The sequence below is a fragment of the Schistocerca cancellata genome, chromosome 2, assembly GCF_023864275.1.
Source record: "Schistocerca cancellata isolate TAMUIC-IGC-003103 chromosome 2, iqSchCanc2.1, whole genome shotgun sequence".
NCBI classification, from domain to species: Eukaryota; Metazoa; Arthropoda; class Insecta; order Orthoptera; family Acrididae; genus Schistocerca; species Schistocerca cancellata.
Genome location: NC_064627.1, coordinates 149536549 through 149552947, shown reverse-complemented (window position 1 = coordinate 149552947; position 16399 = coordinate 149536549). Strand labels below are relative to the sequence as shown.

At 44.6% G+C, this 16399-nt stretch overlaps 1 non-coding gene across 1 annotated transcript; it reads left to right on the top strand.

Annotated features, from left to right (window-relative positions):
• Nucleotides 1-16038: 16038 nt before the first annotated feature.
• Nucleotides 16039-16113, top strand: Trnap-cgg (transfer RNA proline (anticodon CGG)). Its single transcript has one exon. It is a non-coding gene; the product is annotated as a tRNA-Pro (tRNA).
• The last annotated feature ends 286 nt before the right edge of the window (nucleotides 16114-16399 follow it).

Genomic DNA, 16399 nt, shown 5'->3' with positions numbered 1-16399 from the left:
TCACCCGATGGCGCAAGTCAAGAAATCTGCAGCCTACACGGTCATAGCACCGCTTGAGCCTCTGATTCAAACCCTCCACTCGGCTCTGCACCAAAGGACCACAGTCGGTTCTGTTGACGATACTGCAGATGGTGAGATCCGCCTTAATCTCACAAGCAAGACTGACAGTCTTTACCATTTACGCTAGCCGCCCGAAACCAGAGAGAATCTCGTCCGATCCAAACCGACATCATTGGTACCGACATGGGCTACCACCTGCAGTTGGCTGCACCGTGTGCACTTCAATCCGTAATCAGCGGTTCCACATCCGGAATGACTCCCCCCGGTATGCACACAGGCTTCCTTCCCATCCTTGACAGCCATGTTCCTGAGGGGCCCCATTACGCGCCTAACTACCAGAAAATCCACCCTCTGAGAATGTCCAGACCTTAGGGGCCGAGAAGCTTCCTCTGGAACAGGATGGACGACTGCATCCGGCTCAGAGACTTCGTCAGCCACAGATAACGCCCGAAACCTGCTCGTCAAACGAACCGGGGAGGCCCTACAATCGGCCTCACGGAAAGTCTTTCGCTGCCTGCCAGACTTAGGAATGATCTCCCACTCGACCACAGGTGAGGGGTCAACCTCAGGGCAGGCAGTACCCGGGGTGGTCACAGCAGTGGATCGATCGGGGGACACGTGGGTCGTGCTCCACGTCTCTTGCATCCCCGCGTCCGACCGCCCACGGTGATGCCCTTTGGCAGCAGTCTCAAGCTGTGTGACGGAAGCCATCACTGTCTGCAGCTGTGAGCGAAGGGTCACCAACTTAGCTCGCATCTGTACACAGCAATCACAGTGCCTATCCATTTCTGAACTCGCTCCTGTTTGAAACTCGTAAAGAAATGTTCTAAACAAACTGTGTACTCGCCTTATTAGCAGCAGGAACTTGCGTCGCTCTCTCACTGACGATCTAACCGACACGAAGCTGTTCTAAGCAAAACAAACGATTGTATCCGCTCGATACAATCTGAAACGAGACTCGCCGATCAGGCAACATGTTTCCAGTCATCAACAGTTCACCGTCGGTGTTGAAGGGCCCAGGCGAGGCGTAAAGCTTTGTGTCGTACACGAGTGGACCTTAGGCTCCGAAAGGCCATATTGATGACGTTTCGTTGAATGGTTGGCAAACTGATACTTGTTGATGGCCCAGCATTGAAATACGCAGCACTTTGAGGAAGGGTTGCACTTCTGTCATGTTGAACGATTCTCCTCAGTCGACGTTGATTCCTTTCTTGTAGGAGCTTTTTCCAGCCGCAACGATGTCGGAGATTCGATGTTTTGCCGGATTCTTGCTGTTCACGGTACACTCGTGAAATGGTCAGACGGGAAGTCCCCACTTCATCGCTACCTTGGAGATGTGTCCCATCGCTGGTGATCCGACTATAACACCACATTCGAAATCACTTAAACCTCGATAATCTATCATTTTAGCACGAGTAATCGATCTAACAACTGCTCCAGACACTTGTTATCTCACACAGGCGTTGCCGACCGCAGCGCCGTCTTCTGCCTGTTTACATATCCCTGTAATTGAATACCCATGCCTAAACAAGTTTCTTTGCCGGTTCAGTGTAATCATTCCAGACTTCTATTAATCCATCTCCTCTGTTCCCTCCTCTCCAGCACTCCATCTACCTGTCCACCTCCTCCATCCTCTAACCCGCCCCCCCCCTCGTCCATCTCCTCTAGTCCCTCTCTGTCCATTTCCTCCTGCCCCTTCTCTCTGTCGATCTGCTTCTTCCCTCCCCGCTCTCTCAGGTACTCCTCCCTCCCTCTCTCTCTCTTGCTCTCCCTATCTCGTCCTCCACCTCTCCCTGTTCATGTCCTTCCCTGTCTTTTCTGTGTGTATTTGCTTCTCTTTCTTCTATCCATCCATCTTCTCCTCTTTCCTTTCTTTGTCCATAAGCCCCACGCCCTACCTCTGTCCTATCTGTGCCTATCTATCCTTCCCCATAAGTGCCTCTTCGTCTTCTCCTTTTTCGATCCACGTTGTCACACTCACTCCAACAGGAGGCTGATGGTTCTTACCCCTACAGTATTTCTTTCCGTACTGTAAGTGACATGTGTCCCAAATTCGATTGAAATCATTCCAGTGGCTTAAGATGAGTTTATTACATGTAGAATAGCTTGCATACGTAAGTGTCAAAGACATTTGACACTTATGTAACATATTTCACTCGTATTTGTACACAAATTTCACCCATATGTCTATCAGATTTGGCCTTGCAGTTTTATTATCACGTAGCTATATTTCTATAACGCTGTATGCCATGAACTATGAGTCGTATGATGCTATTTTTTTGTAGGAATATTCAGACGCAAATGTGGATACCGTCTGTGAAAAGAATTGAAAACAGATTTAGTAGCAACGAAGTAATAAATTCAAACATCTTGCATAATGCGGTAGTTTTTCACGCTTTGTGTTTATGACGACATATCTGCTGAAATGCGTCGTACGATGTTGTAATTTCTCTGGTACATTCAGTGGTGTATATGAATACTGTCTGCAACATACGTAACGAATACAGATAGTAGTAAAGAAGAAATGTGGCAGTCGTATTGCATTAGAGCGAAAATCTAACAAGTGATAAATTTTTCCCTTTTATCATTTTGTAGGGGTCGTCAGTAAGAAAAAGTTTTATAAAGGTTTGATATTAAGAGTAAAGAATGAAGTAAGTCTCGAAGTGTTCTCCTTCTCAAATACTGTATTAATAAAGTACGGGTATTAGCGTGTCGCTGGCTGCATTGCTTTTTCACCTTCACCGCCATCACTTTGATAGGAGGGTTGTTCTTATCTCCACATTGATTCTTTCTCGGCAGTAAATGATATGGGTACCAGTTTTAGTTGAAATCGTTCCAATGGTTAGATCTGATCTACATTCATATGTACATACATACACACAGAGATGTGCATCCAGCTGCGTGGAGTGGCCGCGTGGTTTCAGGCGCAATGTCACGGATTGCGCGGCCCCTCCCGCCGGAGGTTCGAGTTCTCCCTCGGGCATGGCTGTGTGTGTTATTCTTAGCATAAGTTAGTTTAAGTAGTGTGTAAGTCTAGGAACCGATGATCTCAGCGGTTTGGTTCCTTAGAAATTCACACACACATGTGAATGCATTTTTAAAAACTTGTATCGATTATTGGTGACAGTGGTCAAGCACAAAGCATTAGCAGCTTGTAGTCTTCCAATTTTGCGTTAGTTCGGAAATAAGGAGTCTAGTAATCAAGCGAAGTAGCAACAAAAAGTCTAGTACACAGGTTCTAACTTCGTTATTTTTGGATGGGAGTGCCGGGTATGTATGAAGCAAGTGTTACTGCGGAGAATTGGTGCAGGGGGAGTATGTTTTGCAACAAGTGTCTAGCCTTAATGTAGATAGTTAGCTTTCTTTTCTGAGAAGGTGTTGTAGGTAGCAGGCGCAATGCTCTGATAAGTGCTGGAACATTCTACTAGGAAAAGCTGTTACAAATAAGCAGTACCTGTTGTCCCAATTACTTTTACTTCGTGGATTATCATAACACCTACGAAAACTAAATATTCGTTCATCTTTTGTACATTTAAAAATGAAAACGTTCAAAATTTTTTTTCATTCTTAGTTTTAGCAAGGCTGATGATCGGGGGAGGAGGGCGGGGATGGAGCAAACGGGGAGGGGGCTACCGGTTCATTACACTTAGGGTAACGGTCACAGAAATGTTGGGAATCAGAGGGAGCTGTTAGGAGTAAAAACTGTAACAGGAACACAGAAACTGGAATACATGCAATAAATAATTGAGGTGAAGAGGTAGGCGCAGGAGAGGAATTGATGGCAAAAAAGAAAAAATGTATATATTTATGTATGGATTGGCTGTATGCGTGCAATCGAAGGCCAATGAATGAAAAAAAAATCAACCTTTCTGTCACAGTAACGGTAAACTGACAAGTTTTCGCTTGTTTATAAGTTATTAGTTTGAATCTACTGCTGCTAATCTACGTTCTGTTTGAAATGTTTCGTAACAGGTTTGTCATTGTGGTGTCTAATAATACGGACGAGCTATACCGCTGATGCGAGAGAAGTACTGTACAGTTGCCTCTGCACGCCAGCTGTAATTAAGAGCGGACCTGCAGCTTATTTGTCGTCCAGTAATCAACGTGCATAAGTGAACATACTACACTTATTTAACAATAAGATCAATACATTAAATAACAGGACGCCATACGTTTCCACGTGGAGTGCGAGAGTTCTGTCTTAGGAGTGCACGTGACTGTAATTGTAGCGTGTATAGCGTGAAGTTACACTTGGGTCATTTGGTGATGGGAGAAAGGAAAGGGTAAAACTCGGTGCCGGTACACAGCCTACTGCTCTCCAAAAGCACGAAGGACGTCAGATCACCGTCGTCAGTGTCTCATTCCGTGAGAGAAGAAAGAATCCAAATTTAATCTAGGACACAGATACAAAGTCAGGTGATCAAGAACTTCTCTTCGTCACATCTTCTCCCACAGGCGGCGGAATACAAATGGTAAAAATTTCTTGTACTGTTATTCTACCAGTTATGCTGTTTGGGTGTGAGATTTGGTCTCTCACTGTGCAAAATGAAATGCCGTTTAGAGTATTTGAAAACAAAATTTTGAGGAAAATTTTCGGAGCAAAAAGGGATGACATTAGCGGAGAGTGGCGAAAACTGCATAACGAAGAGGTTCACGAACTCTGTTCCAGGCCTGACATAATCAGTATTATTAAATCACGTAGGTTGCGATGGGCGGGTCACGTAGCTCGAATGGATGAGGGCAGGGCAGCGCGCAGAGTACTGGTAGGGCACCTAGAGGGAAAACGTCCTGTGGAGAGACCGAGGCGTAGATGGGAGGACAATGTGAAGGCTGATTTGAGGAGCCTAGGTATTGAAGGTGAATGGAAGGAAATAGCCCAAGATAGGGACAGATGGCGAAAATACGTTGCTGCGGTAATGGATTATCGAGTCGGGTATCACCAGTGAGTGAGTGAGTGTGAGCGTGTATCTGTGTGTGTGTGTGTGTATGTGTGTGTGTGTGTGTGTGTGTGTGTGTATGTGTGTGTATCTGGGTTTCAATAAGCAAAACACAAGCATTCGCCACCTTGTTTACGGATGTGGTTACCACCAATCACTTATCTCTGTCACTGACACATGAGCTGCGAAAAAAAGGAATGGACTGTAACTGACTTGCACGTGAATTGGTAGTCATGTGAAGCCAGCATTATTGGCGAGGTCCGTAAAAAATACACAGTCTAAGTTAAAGAAATACGACAGACCCCGAAGGAATTATCCGAACGGGAGGAATATCAATAGATATGATATACATGTACAGGCAAACCAATAATTACGATTTCTGAACATCTGGCATGATTTATTCAGGAGAAAGAGCTTCACAAAATGACCATGTGACGAGTTGGTCCATCTATTGGCCTTATAAGCAGTTATTCGGCTTTATACTGATTAATAGAGTTGTTGGGTGTCGTCCTCAGGAATATCGTGCCAAATTCTGTCCACTGGCGCGTTAGACCGTCAAAATCCCGAGATGTTTGGAGGGCGTTGTCTTTAATGTTCGAAACGTTCTCATTTGGGGAGAGATCCGGCGCCCTTGATGCTCAAGGTAGGGTTTGATTTGCACGAGGAAAATCCGTAGAAATTCTCGTCGTGTCCGGGCGTGCATTACCTTGCTGAAATGTAAGTCCAGGATGGCTTGCGATGAAGGGCAACAAAAGGGAGCGTAGGGTATCGTCGACGTACCGCTGTGCTATAAGGGTGCTTCGGACGACAACCTCGAGCCCTGCTACGAACAGAAATGGCACCCCAGACAATCTGTCCCGTTTTCGGACCTTTTGGTGGGCGAAATGTTGGTATACCACCGACGTCCGGGCCGTCTCCAGACAAGTCTTCGACCTGGAATCCGATTGGCCGGAGAAGAACCGTCTTTATCGATGAGTATCGTATCCAACTGAGCCCCCATGACCAGAAAGACTCTTCTGGAAACGCCTGCACAAGTCTATCAATCAATGACAAGCCAAATAACTGCTTGCATAAGGACCAGAAGTATACCAACATCTTATTGACTTGCCCGCATCTCGTGGTCGTGCGGTAGCGTTCTCGCTTCCCACGCCCGGGTTCCCAGGTTCGATTCCCGGCGGGGTCAGGGATTTTCTCTGCCTCGTGATGGCTGGGTGTTGTGTGCTGTCCTTAGGTTAGTTAGGTTTAAGTAGTTCTAAGTTCTAGGGGACTTATGACCACAGCAGTTGAGTCCCATAGTGCTCAGAGCCATTTGAACCATTTTTTCTTATTGACTTGCTCATTTGACAAGGTCTTTCTCTTGAATAAATCATTAAATTTTTCTGAAATTGTAATCATTTGTTTGTATCACATCTACCGATTTCCGTCCCTTTCGGATAGTTTCTTAGTGGTGCGTCGTTTATCGTGTGTTAGTGTGTGTATAAGTAGTAGTTTGAAAATAACATGCATTACCGATAAGATTATTACCTGTTAAGAGTGCCATATTTACTCACTGCAACATACGACGTACAACACACATAATCTTAAGACACTAGCCCCTGGAATCATAGTGGCACACTCTATGTATGCAGCCCTCTAGATCATCTTTGGTTCAGCTGGTAAACAGTGATCAGTTGCGTAGTCGGTAAGCCGGCTGCTGTGGCCGAGCGGTTTTAGGCGCTTCAGCCTCGAACCGCTTCGGTCGCAGGTTCGAATCCTGCCTCGGGCATGGATGTGTGTGATGTTCTTAGGTTAGTTAGGTTTAAATAGTTCTAAGTTCTAGGGGACTGATGACCTCAGATTTGAAGTCCCATAGTGCTCAGAACCATTTGAACCATTTGTTGGAATAACTGTCTCCCAATAAACCTGCCTAATATTTGAGACTTACCTGATCTCAGCTTAGAACCATTCAGCCAAAAACATTACACGCTGTCTTCCCAAATACGAGTCGAATATCTTAGCACATCTACATGTACATCTACATAGATACTCGGCAAGCCACCTTATGGTGCGTGGCGGAGGGTATTTTGTACCACTACTAATCTTTTACTTTTCTGTCCCACTCGCAAAAAGGGCGAAAACAACTGTCTATATATGTCCGTACGAACCCTAATCTCTCTAATGTTATCTTGGGGTCCTGACGTGGAATGTACATTGTCGGTAGTATAATCGCTCTGCAGTAAGTCTCAGATGCCTGTTCTCTAAATTTTCTCAATAGTGCTATTTGAAAACAACGTCGACTTCCCTCCATGTGAGTTCCTGAAACAACTACGTAATACCTGCGTGTTGATCGAACCTACCGGTAACAAATCTAGCAGTCTGCCTCTGAACTGCTTCGATGTCTTCCTTTAATCCAACCTCATGCGGATCCTAAACACTCGAACAGTACTCAACAATCGATCGCATTATTTCCCTGTATGCGGCCTCCTTTATTGATGAACCGCGCTTTCCTAAAATTCTCCTTACTACGGTCGTTAAATACTCATTCCATGTTATAGTGCTTTGCAGCGTTACGCCTAGATATTTAATCGACATGTGTGCGTGTGTGTGTGTGTGTGTGTGTGTGTGTGTGTGTGTGTGTGTGTATGTTTGTGCGCGCGCGCACGCGTTTCAGACACCACACCACTAATACTGTATTCGAATAGTATGGGTTTCTTTTAGCTACTCATCTGCATTAATGCACATTTTTTGTTCATTAAGAGCTAGCTGTGATTTTTCACACCAACTAGAAATTTTGCCTAAGTCATCTTTATCCTCCTGCAGTCACTCAATGACCAGACCTTTCCATATACCACAGCATACACGGCGCCTTTTCCCTCGGTTTCAACACATAGTACGGTGAAGAGATTTGGTGCGAATTTCCGAACTCTCTTATACACCAGAAAAACCACTCATACACGTGGATTTAAAAATAAACTGCAAGTGTCAGTGGATACCAACTTACCAATCTGTGGCGGAAAGTTATTGCAGCTCTGTAATTACTGCCAGATATAAAGCCAAGCTGGAACCCCTCTGTACTGGTGAAGGACATAAACCTGGAGGATATACATTACGTTTCCGCTCTCGTTGGGCGCGGAAGCAACATTCACTGCCGCTACGGATTAAACTCAGCGGCTTCCACGAGTCCTCGGGAAAGGTTTATATGCAGCGAATGTTTTTAATTGACTTCACTGCAGAAAGATAAATTTTTAAATACACACTATTTCCCAGAGGAAATACGGAATAAACTCAACGCCATTTCCTGTTTAATATGTTCGTTATTGACGAGTATTTAAACGAGGCAGACGAGAGCTTATTTTTTTCCTTCTTTCGTTACCGCTGCATTGAATCCGTTAGGTGGATAACTTGTACTAATCAGTAGGATTATAGAGAAACAAAATGTCCGAAAAAAATGCTGCATCATATGATTTCCCAGATCACTAGAATTAGCGAAAAAGAGACAAACCTGTCGGTAGATATGTAGCACCTGGCCTCTCATATCTACGACTGTACTTCGCAGTCCACGTTCTGTTGCTTGGCGGAGGAGCCCAGTGCAGCAATACCATTTTCCCACTTGGGGCAGGCAACGGAGAAGAAAATTTATCGTAACATCTATGTATTGGTCCGAATATATTTAATTTTCGAGATGTTTGTTGGAGGAAGCATTAAGTATGTTTGGAAGATTGGCTCTTGGAGTTCTGTAAGGCTTTCCCAGACCACGATTTTCTTCTCCGTCTCGCGCAACTGTTTGTTGATGGTATCGTCGACATTTTCACTCTGACTACACTAACTCATGCCTAGTAATGGAGTTCTTCTTTGAATCTTTCCTATCTCTTCCAGTAGCCCAACTTGGCAACGGTCGCAACAGACGAACAGTGCTCGAGAATTCGTCGAAAATTGGACTTCTAAGCGACATTTTTGTGTGTGAATAGCACTTCCTTAGGATGCTACAGATATCCATACACACGAGGAAGCCGACCTTGGGGCTGAAAGGTTTGGTTTCTGGAAAACTTGGGAACACGCGATACAATACAAACCCTACGGCTCAGCTTACAAGATAAGATAGAGATAGGCAAACCTATACTTACAGTCTTTGAAATTCCGAAGGTTGCAGAAATTAGACGACAGTTACAAGAGTTCAAACGTGAAAAAGAAGCAGTTTCTGAGAAGTGAGCCAGAGAGAGTTGAATCCCCCACGTTTTTCAGTCTGTTCATGTGCAAGCGAAGTGGGAAAACAAGGAGAAATTTGGTGACAGAACTGAAGCTCAGGGAGAATAGAGAAAAGCTTTGAGGTTTACCGATGACTTTGCAAATCTGTCATACACAGCACAGGACTTAAAGTTCAGTTGAATGAAATGATTAGAGTCTTAAAAATCGATTACAACGTGAACATCAACGAAAGACAAACAAGGGTAATGGAAATTAGTCAAATTAAGTCAGGGTGGCGCTGGAGGAATTAGATTAGGAAATGAGACGGGAAGAGTAGTACATGTGGTTTCCTATTTGAGTAGCAAAGTAGCTGATGGTCGCCAAAGCAGAGAGGATATAAAAAGTAGACTGGCCATAGCACGAAAAGTGCCCGAGAAAAATTGAAATTTGTTAACATCGAATAAAAATTTAAGTGTAAGGAAATCATTTATGAAGATATTGTCTGGAGCATTGCCTCGTACAAAAGTGGAACGTGGATGATAGTTTAGACAAGACAGGAATAAAAGCTTTTGAAATGTGGTGCTTCTGAAGAATGCTGAAGATTAAATGGGAACGTCGAGTATGTAATGAGGAGGCAATGAAACATATTGGGGGAAAAAGAACTTGTCTAAAAGAAGGGATCGGTTGGTAGGACACATCCTAAAGCATCAGGAGCCTTAAATTTAGTGATGGAAGGAAGTGTGGGGGGTAAAATTTGCAGAGTGAGGCAAGGGATGAATACAGTTGGTTACAGCTGTTATTTAGAGATGATGAGGCTTGCACAGGACAGAGTATCATGGAGGTCGGCATCAAAAAAGTAAATGGTAATTGGTGGTAAGATCTTATGGGACCAAACTGCTGAGGTCATCGGTCCCTAAGCTTACACACTACTTACTCTAACTACGCTAAGGACAACACACACACCCATGCCCGAGGGAGGACTCGAACCGCCGACGGGGGGAGCCGTGACAAGGCGCCTTAGACCACGTGGCTACGCGGCGCGGTATCGACCAAGTCTTCGAACTAAAGAGCACTACAACGACGACAGGATTCTTCCAAAAAAATTCTGAGTCTAGCATTTCCCTTTCCCATATACACTACTGGCCATTAAAATTGTCCACCAAGAAGAAATGCAGATGATAAACGGGTATTCTTTGGACAAATATATTATACTAGAACTGACATGTGATTACATTTACAATTTGGGTGCATAGATCCTGAGATATCAGTACCCAGGACAACCACCTCTGGCCGTAATAACGGCCTTGATACGCCTGGGCATTGAGCCAAACAGAGCTTGGACGGCGTGTACAGGTACAGCTGCCCATGCAGCTTCAACACGATACCACAGTTCATCAAAAGTAGTGACTGACGTATTGTGACAAGCCAGTTGCTCGGCCACCATTGACCAGATGTTTTCAATTGGTGAGAGATCTGGAGAATGTGCTGGCCAGGGCAGCAGTCGAACATTTTCTGTATCAAGAAAGGCCCGTACAGGACCTGCAACATGCGGTCGTGCATTATCCTGCTGAAATGTAGGGTTCTGCAGGGATCGAATGAATGGCAGAGCCACTGGTCGTAACACATCTGAAATGTACGTCCACTGTTCAAAGTGCTGTCAGTGCGAACAAGAGGTGACCGAGACGTGTAACGAATGGCACCCCATACCATCACGCCAGGTGATAGGCCTGTATGGCGATGACGAATACACGCTTCCAATGTGCGTTCACCGCGATGTCGCCAAACACGGATGCGACCATCATGATGCTGTAAACAGAACCTGCATTCATCCGAAAAAATGGCGTTTTGCCATTCGTGCACCCAGGTTTGTCGTTGAGTACACCATCGCAGGCGCTCCTGTCTATGATGCAGCGTCAAGGGTAACCGCAGCCATGGTCTCCGAGCTGATAGTTCATGCTGCTGCAAACGTCGTCGAACTGTTCGTGTAGATGGTTGCTGTCTTGCAAACGTCCCCATCTGTTGACTCAGGGATCGAGACGTGGCTGCACGATCCGTTACAGCCATGTGGATAAGATGCCTGTCATCTCGAGTGCTAGTGATACGAGGCCGTTGGGAGCCAGCACGGCGTTCCGTATTACCCTCCTGAAACCACCGATTCCATATTCTGCTAACAGTCATTGGATCTCGACCAACGCGAGCAGCAATGCCGCGGTACGATAAACCGCAATCGCGATAGGCTACAATCCGACCTTTATCAAAGTCGGAAACGTGATGGTACTCATTTCTCCTCCTTACACGAGGCATCACAACAACGTTTCACCAGGCAACGCCGGTCAACTGCTGTTTGTGTATGAAAAATTGGTTGGAAACTTTCCTCATGTCATCACGTTGTAGGCGTCGCCACCGGCGCCAACCTTGTGCGAATGCTCTGAAAAGCTAATCATTTGCATATCACAGCATCTTCTTCCTGTCGATTAAATTTCGTGTCTGTAACACGTCATCTTCGTGGTGTAGCAATTTTAATGGTCAGTAGTGTCTATATGAGAGATGTCGGACGCTACCTATGCCTCTGACAATGCCTCTCCACTACGAACGGCGTACACTACCTTTGCCTCTGTGACAGCTTGAACTCTGCTGGGAACACATCCATTGATGTGTCTGAATATCTATACGGGAATGACAGCCCAGCAGCGGAGACGAGAGGCGGTAGTTAAGTCAGGCACTGGCGTCTGGAGTGAAATCGACACTGTAATTCTTCCTAAAGGTGTTACATTGCGTTCAGGACATTTCAGGGACTCTGTCTCTACAAACGACTGCCTCAAGGATGCAGGGGCTCATTATAGGGCTGATACAATAATTTCCCCCGAAAGATTTCCTACTGCACACAGAACGCAATCCTCTGAAATGTGTTCATGATCTTCCACATTTGGCTTTTCCTTAAGTGCAATAAGGGGAAGAAACCATAGCCACAGAAAACACCTCCTTACCATAACACCACTTCTGTACTTTTAATGTTGGCATTACCCATGATGACAGGGTACGCTTTCCAGGTATTCATCAGACACAAACCCTTCCACCAGACTCTCACAGGTTATGATGTGATAAATCGCTCCAAATCAAACGTTTTCAATCATTCACGCTCCTGTGGCGTCGCTCTTTATGTTTCCTCAACTGTTGCTTAGCACTGACTACAAAAATAAATGGCTTATGTGGAACCGCCCGACATTTTTTAGCTCCCTACGAACAGTCACTATGATACACGGACTTTGAACGTCACGAGTGATTTCTTTTGCAGATTCCGTGTAAGTACATCAGATCTGCATGGTCTTGGCTTAGGTGTGGTTGTTCCTTCGCAATGACATAAACAACAATCTGCTTTGACATCTTTGGAAGGACTGTAATGTCCTTCACGAATTTGTTACTCAGGTGACCTCTAAGTACACGCTCGAATTCAATGAGCTCTCCTAACCGACCCATTCCGCTGCTACTGCTGCTATACTGACAACTCAGTACTCCCAGCCTCCTTTTACGTTCGCTGGTCCACCTGTCGTGACGCCTAGTGGGCAATTTCGCGTTGGATAGGGGTGTCATTGTATAGTGTACAGAGCTTTGTTTGTTAAGAAGACTGCAGTCAAATCGTGTATCTTTTCGAATAATATGTATGTATGTACACCCGTACTGTAGGGGTAGCGTCTTTGATTGGTAAACAAAAGGTCCTCCGTCCCGGGTTCGAATCCCGCCATTGGTTAGATTTTCATTAATAATGTGCGTTGGCGGCCGAAGGCATAAGAAGTCACCCTCGTTCTGCCAACGACCTTGTCAAAAAGGGCGGACGAGCGGACAGAGATTCAGGGCACTCTCTTGTCCTTGGGGTGGGAAACGGCCCGTAAAGATGGCAGAATTAGCAAATGATCAATGGCATTAGGATGCAGAAGGCAATGCATTGAGGACATATAATGTTCATCTACAAGACATGTGGCCTGCAACTGAAAAGTGTCTCCAGTGGTATTCCGGAATAGTCCCCCATTCGGATCTCCGGGAGGAGACTGCCGAGGGGGAAGATACAGGTAGAAAAAGACTGAATAATCAACGAACGGAAACGTTCTACGAATCGGGGCCTGAACGTAGCAGGAAAACTAGAATCTCTAAAAAGGGAAATGCGAAGGCTCAATCTAGATGTAGTAGGGGTCAGTGATGTGAAGTGATAAAGGCAAGGATTTCTGGTCAGATGAGTATAAGGTAATATCAACAGCAACAGAAAGTGGTATAGCAGGAGTAGGATTCGCTATGAATAAGAAGTTAGGGCAGAGAAAGTTTTTCTGGGAACAGTTCAGTGACATGGTTGAATCAGAATGACAGCAAACCAACACCAACAACGATAATTCAGGTATACATGCCAAAGTCGCAAGCTGAAGATAAAGAGATAGAAAAGTGTATGAGGATATTGAAAGGGTAACACAGTACGTACAGGAGGACGAAAATCTGTAGTCATTGGAGACTGGAATGCAGTTGCAGGGGAAATAGTAGAAGACTAGTTGGGACAAGGAATGAGAGAGGAGAAAGACTAATTGAGTTCTGTTACGAGTTTTAGCTAGTAATAGCGAATACCATGTTCAAGAGTCACGAGTCACTTGAAAAAGTCCGGATGATACGGGAAGATTTCAGTTGGATTACATCATGGTCAGACAGAGTATCCGAAATCAAAAACTGGATTGTAAGGCGTATCCAGGAGCAGATATAGACTCATAGCACAATATAGTGGTGATGAAGAGTAGGCCGAAGTTTAAGACATTAGTCAGGAAGAATCAATACGCTAAGAAATGGGACTCAGAAGTACTAAGGAATGACGAGATACGCTTGAAGTTCTCTAAGGCTATAGATACAGCAAAAAGGAATAGCTCAGTAGGCAGTACAGTTGAAGAAGAATGGATTTCTCTAAAACGGGCCATCACAGAAGTTGGAAAGAAAAACATAGGTACAACGAAGGTAACAGCGAAGAAACCATAGGTAACAGAAGAAATACTTCATTTCATCGAGGGAGGTAGCGAGCAAGTTGTTCCGGGAAACTCAGAAATACAGGAATACTAGTGACTGAGGAATGAAATAAATAAAAAATGCAGGGAAGACAATATAAAATAGCTGCATGAAAAATGTGAAGAAATCGAAATGAAATGATTGTCGGAAGGACAGACACAGCATACAGGAAAGTCAAAACAACCTTCCGTGACATTAAAAGCAAGTGTGGTAACATTAAGAGTGCAACGGGAATTCCACTGCTAATGCAGAGGAGAGAGCAGATAGGTGGAAAGAATACATTCAACGCCTCTATGAGGGGAAGATTTGTATGATGTGATAAAAGAAGAAACAGGAGTCGATTTAGACGAGATTGGGGACCCAGTATTAGAATCAGAATTTAAAAGAGCTTTGGAGGACTTAAGAACTAATATGGCAGAAGGGATAGATAAAACTACATCAGAATTTCTAAAATCATTAGGGGAAATGGCAACAAAACGACTATTCACTTTAGTGTGTGGAATGTATGAGTCTGGCGACATACCATCTGCCTTTCGGAAAAATATCATTCACACAATTCCGAAGACTACAAGAGCTGACAAGTGCGAGAATTATCGCGCAATCAGCCTAACAGCTCATGCATCCACGTTAATGACAAGAAGAATATACAGAAGAACGGAAAAGAAAATTTAGGATGTACTAGATGACGATCTGTTTGGGTTTAGAAAAGGTAAAGGCACGAGAGAAGCAATTCTGACGTTGCGGTTGATAATGGAAGCAGGACTAAAGAAAAATCAATACACGTTCATAGGATTTGTCGACCTGGGAAAAGCCTTCCACAATGTAAATTGGTGCAAGATGTTCGAAATTCTGTAAAAAGTAGGGGCAAGCTATAGGGAAAGACGAGTCATATAGAAAATGTACAACAGCCAAGAGTGGATGACCAACAACGAAGTGCGCGTATTAAAAAGTTTGTAAGACAAGGATGTAACTTTTCGCCCCTACTGTTCAATCTGTACATCGAGGAAGCAATGATGGAAATAAAAGAAAAGTTCTGGAGTGGAATTAAAATTCAAGGTCAAAGGATATTAATGATACGATTCACTGATGACATCGCTGTCCTCAGTAAAACCGAAGAAGAATTACATCGGCTGCTGAACGGAATGAACAATCTAATGAGTATAGAATATGGACTGAGAGTAAATCGAAGACAGACGAAAGCAGTGAGATAGAGCAGAAATGAGAACAGCGAGAAATTTAACATCAGGATTGATTGTCACGAAGTAGATGAATTTAAGGAATTCTGCTTTCTTGGCAGTAAAATAACCAATGACGGACGGTGGAAGGAGGACATCAAAAGCACATTAGCTATGGCGAAAAGGGCATTCCTGGTCAAGAGAAGTCTACTAGTATCAAACATAGGCCTTAATTTGAGGAAGAAATTTCTAAGAACGCACTTCTGGAGTACAGCATTGTATGATAGTGAAACATGGGCTATGGGAAGACCGGAACAGAAGAGAATCAAAGTAGAATGAGATTTTCACTCTGCAGCGGAGTGTGCCGTGATATGAAACTTCCTGGCAGATTAAAACTGTGTGCCCGACCGAGACTCGAACTCGGGACCTTTGCCTTTCGCGGGCAAGTGCTCTACCAACTGAGCTACCGAAGCACGACTCACGCCCGGTACTCACAGCTTTACTTCTGCCAGTACATCCCCCAGGCTGTGGCTAAACCATGTCTTCGCAATATCCTTTCTTTCAGGAGTGCTAGTTCTGCAAGGTTCGCAGGAGAGCTTCTGTAAAGTTTGGAAGGTAGGAGACGAGGTACTGGCAGAAGTAAAGCTGTGAGTACCGGGCGTGAGTCGTGCTTCGGTAGCTCAGTTGGTAGAGCACTTGCCCGCGGAAGGCAAAGGTCCCGAGTTCGAGTCTCGGTCGGGCACACAGTTTTAATCTGCCAGGAAGTTTCAGAATCAAAGTATTTGAGATGTGGTGCTACAGACGAATGTTGAAAATTAGGTGGACTGATAAGGTAAGGAATGAGGAGGTTCTGAGCAGAATCGGAGAGGAAAGAAATATGTGGAAAACACTGATTAGGAGAAGGGACAGAATGATAGGACATCTGTTAAGGCATGACCGAATGACTTCCATGGAACTGTAGAGGGTAAAAACTGTAGACAGAGATTGTAATATATCTACCAAATTATTGAGGACGTGGGATGCAAGTGC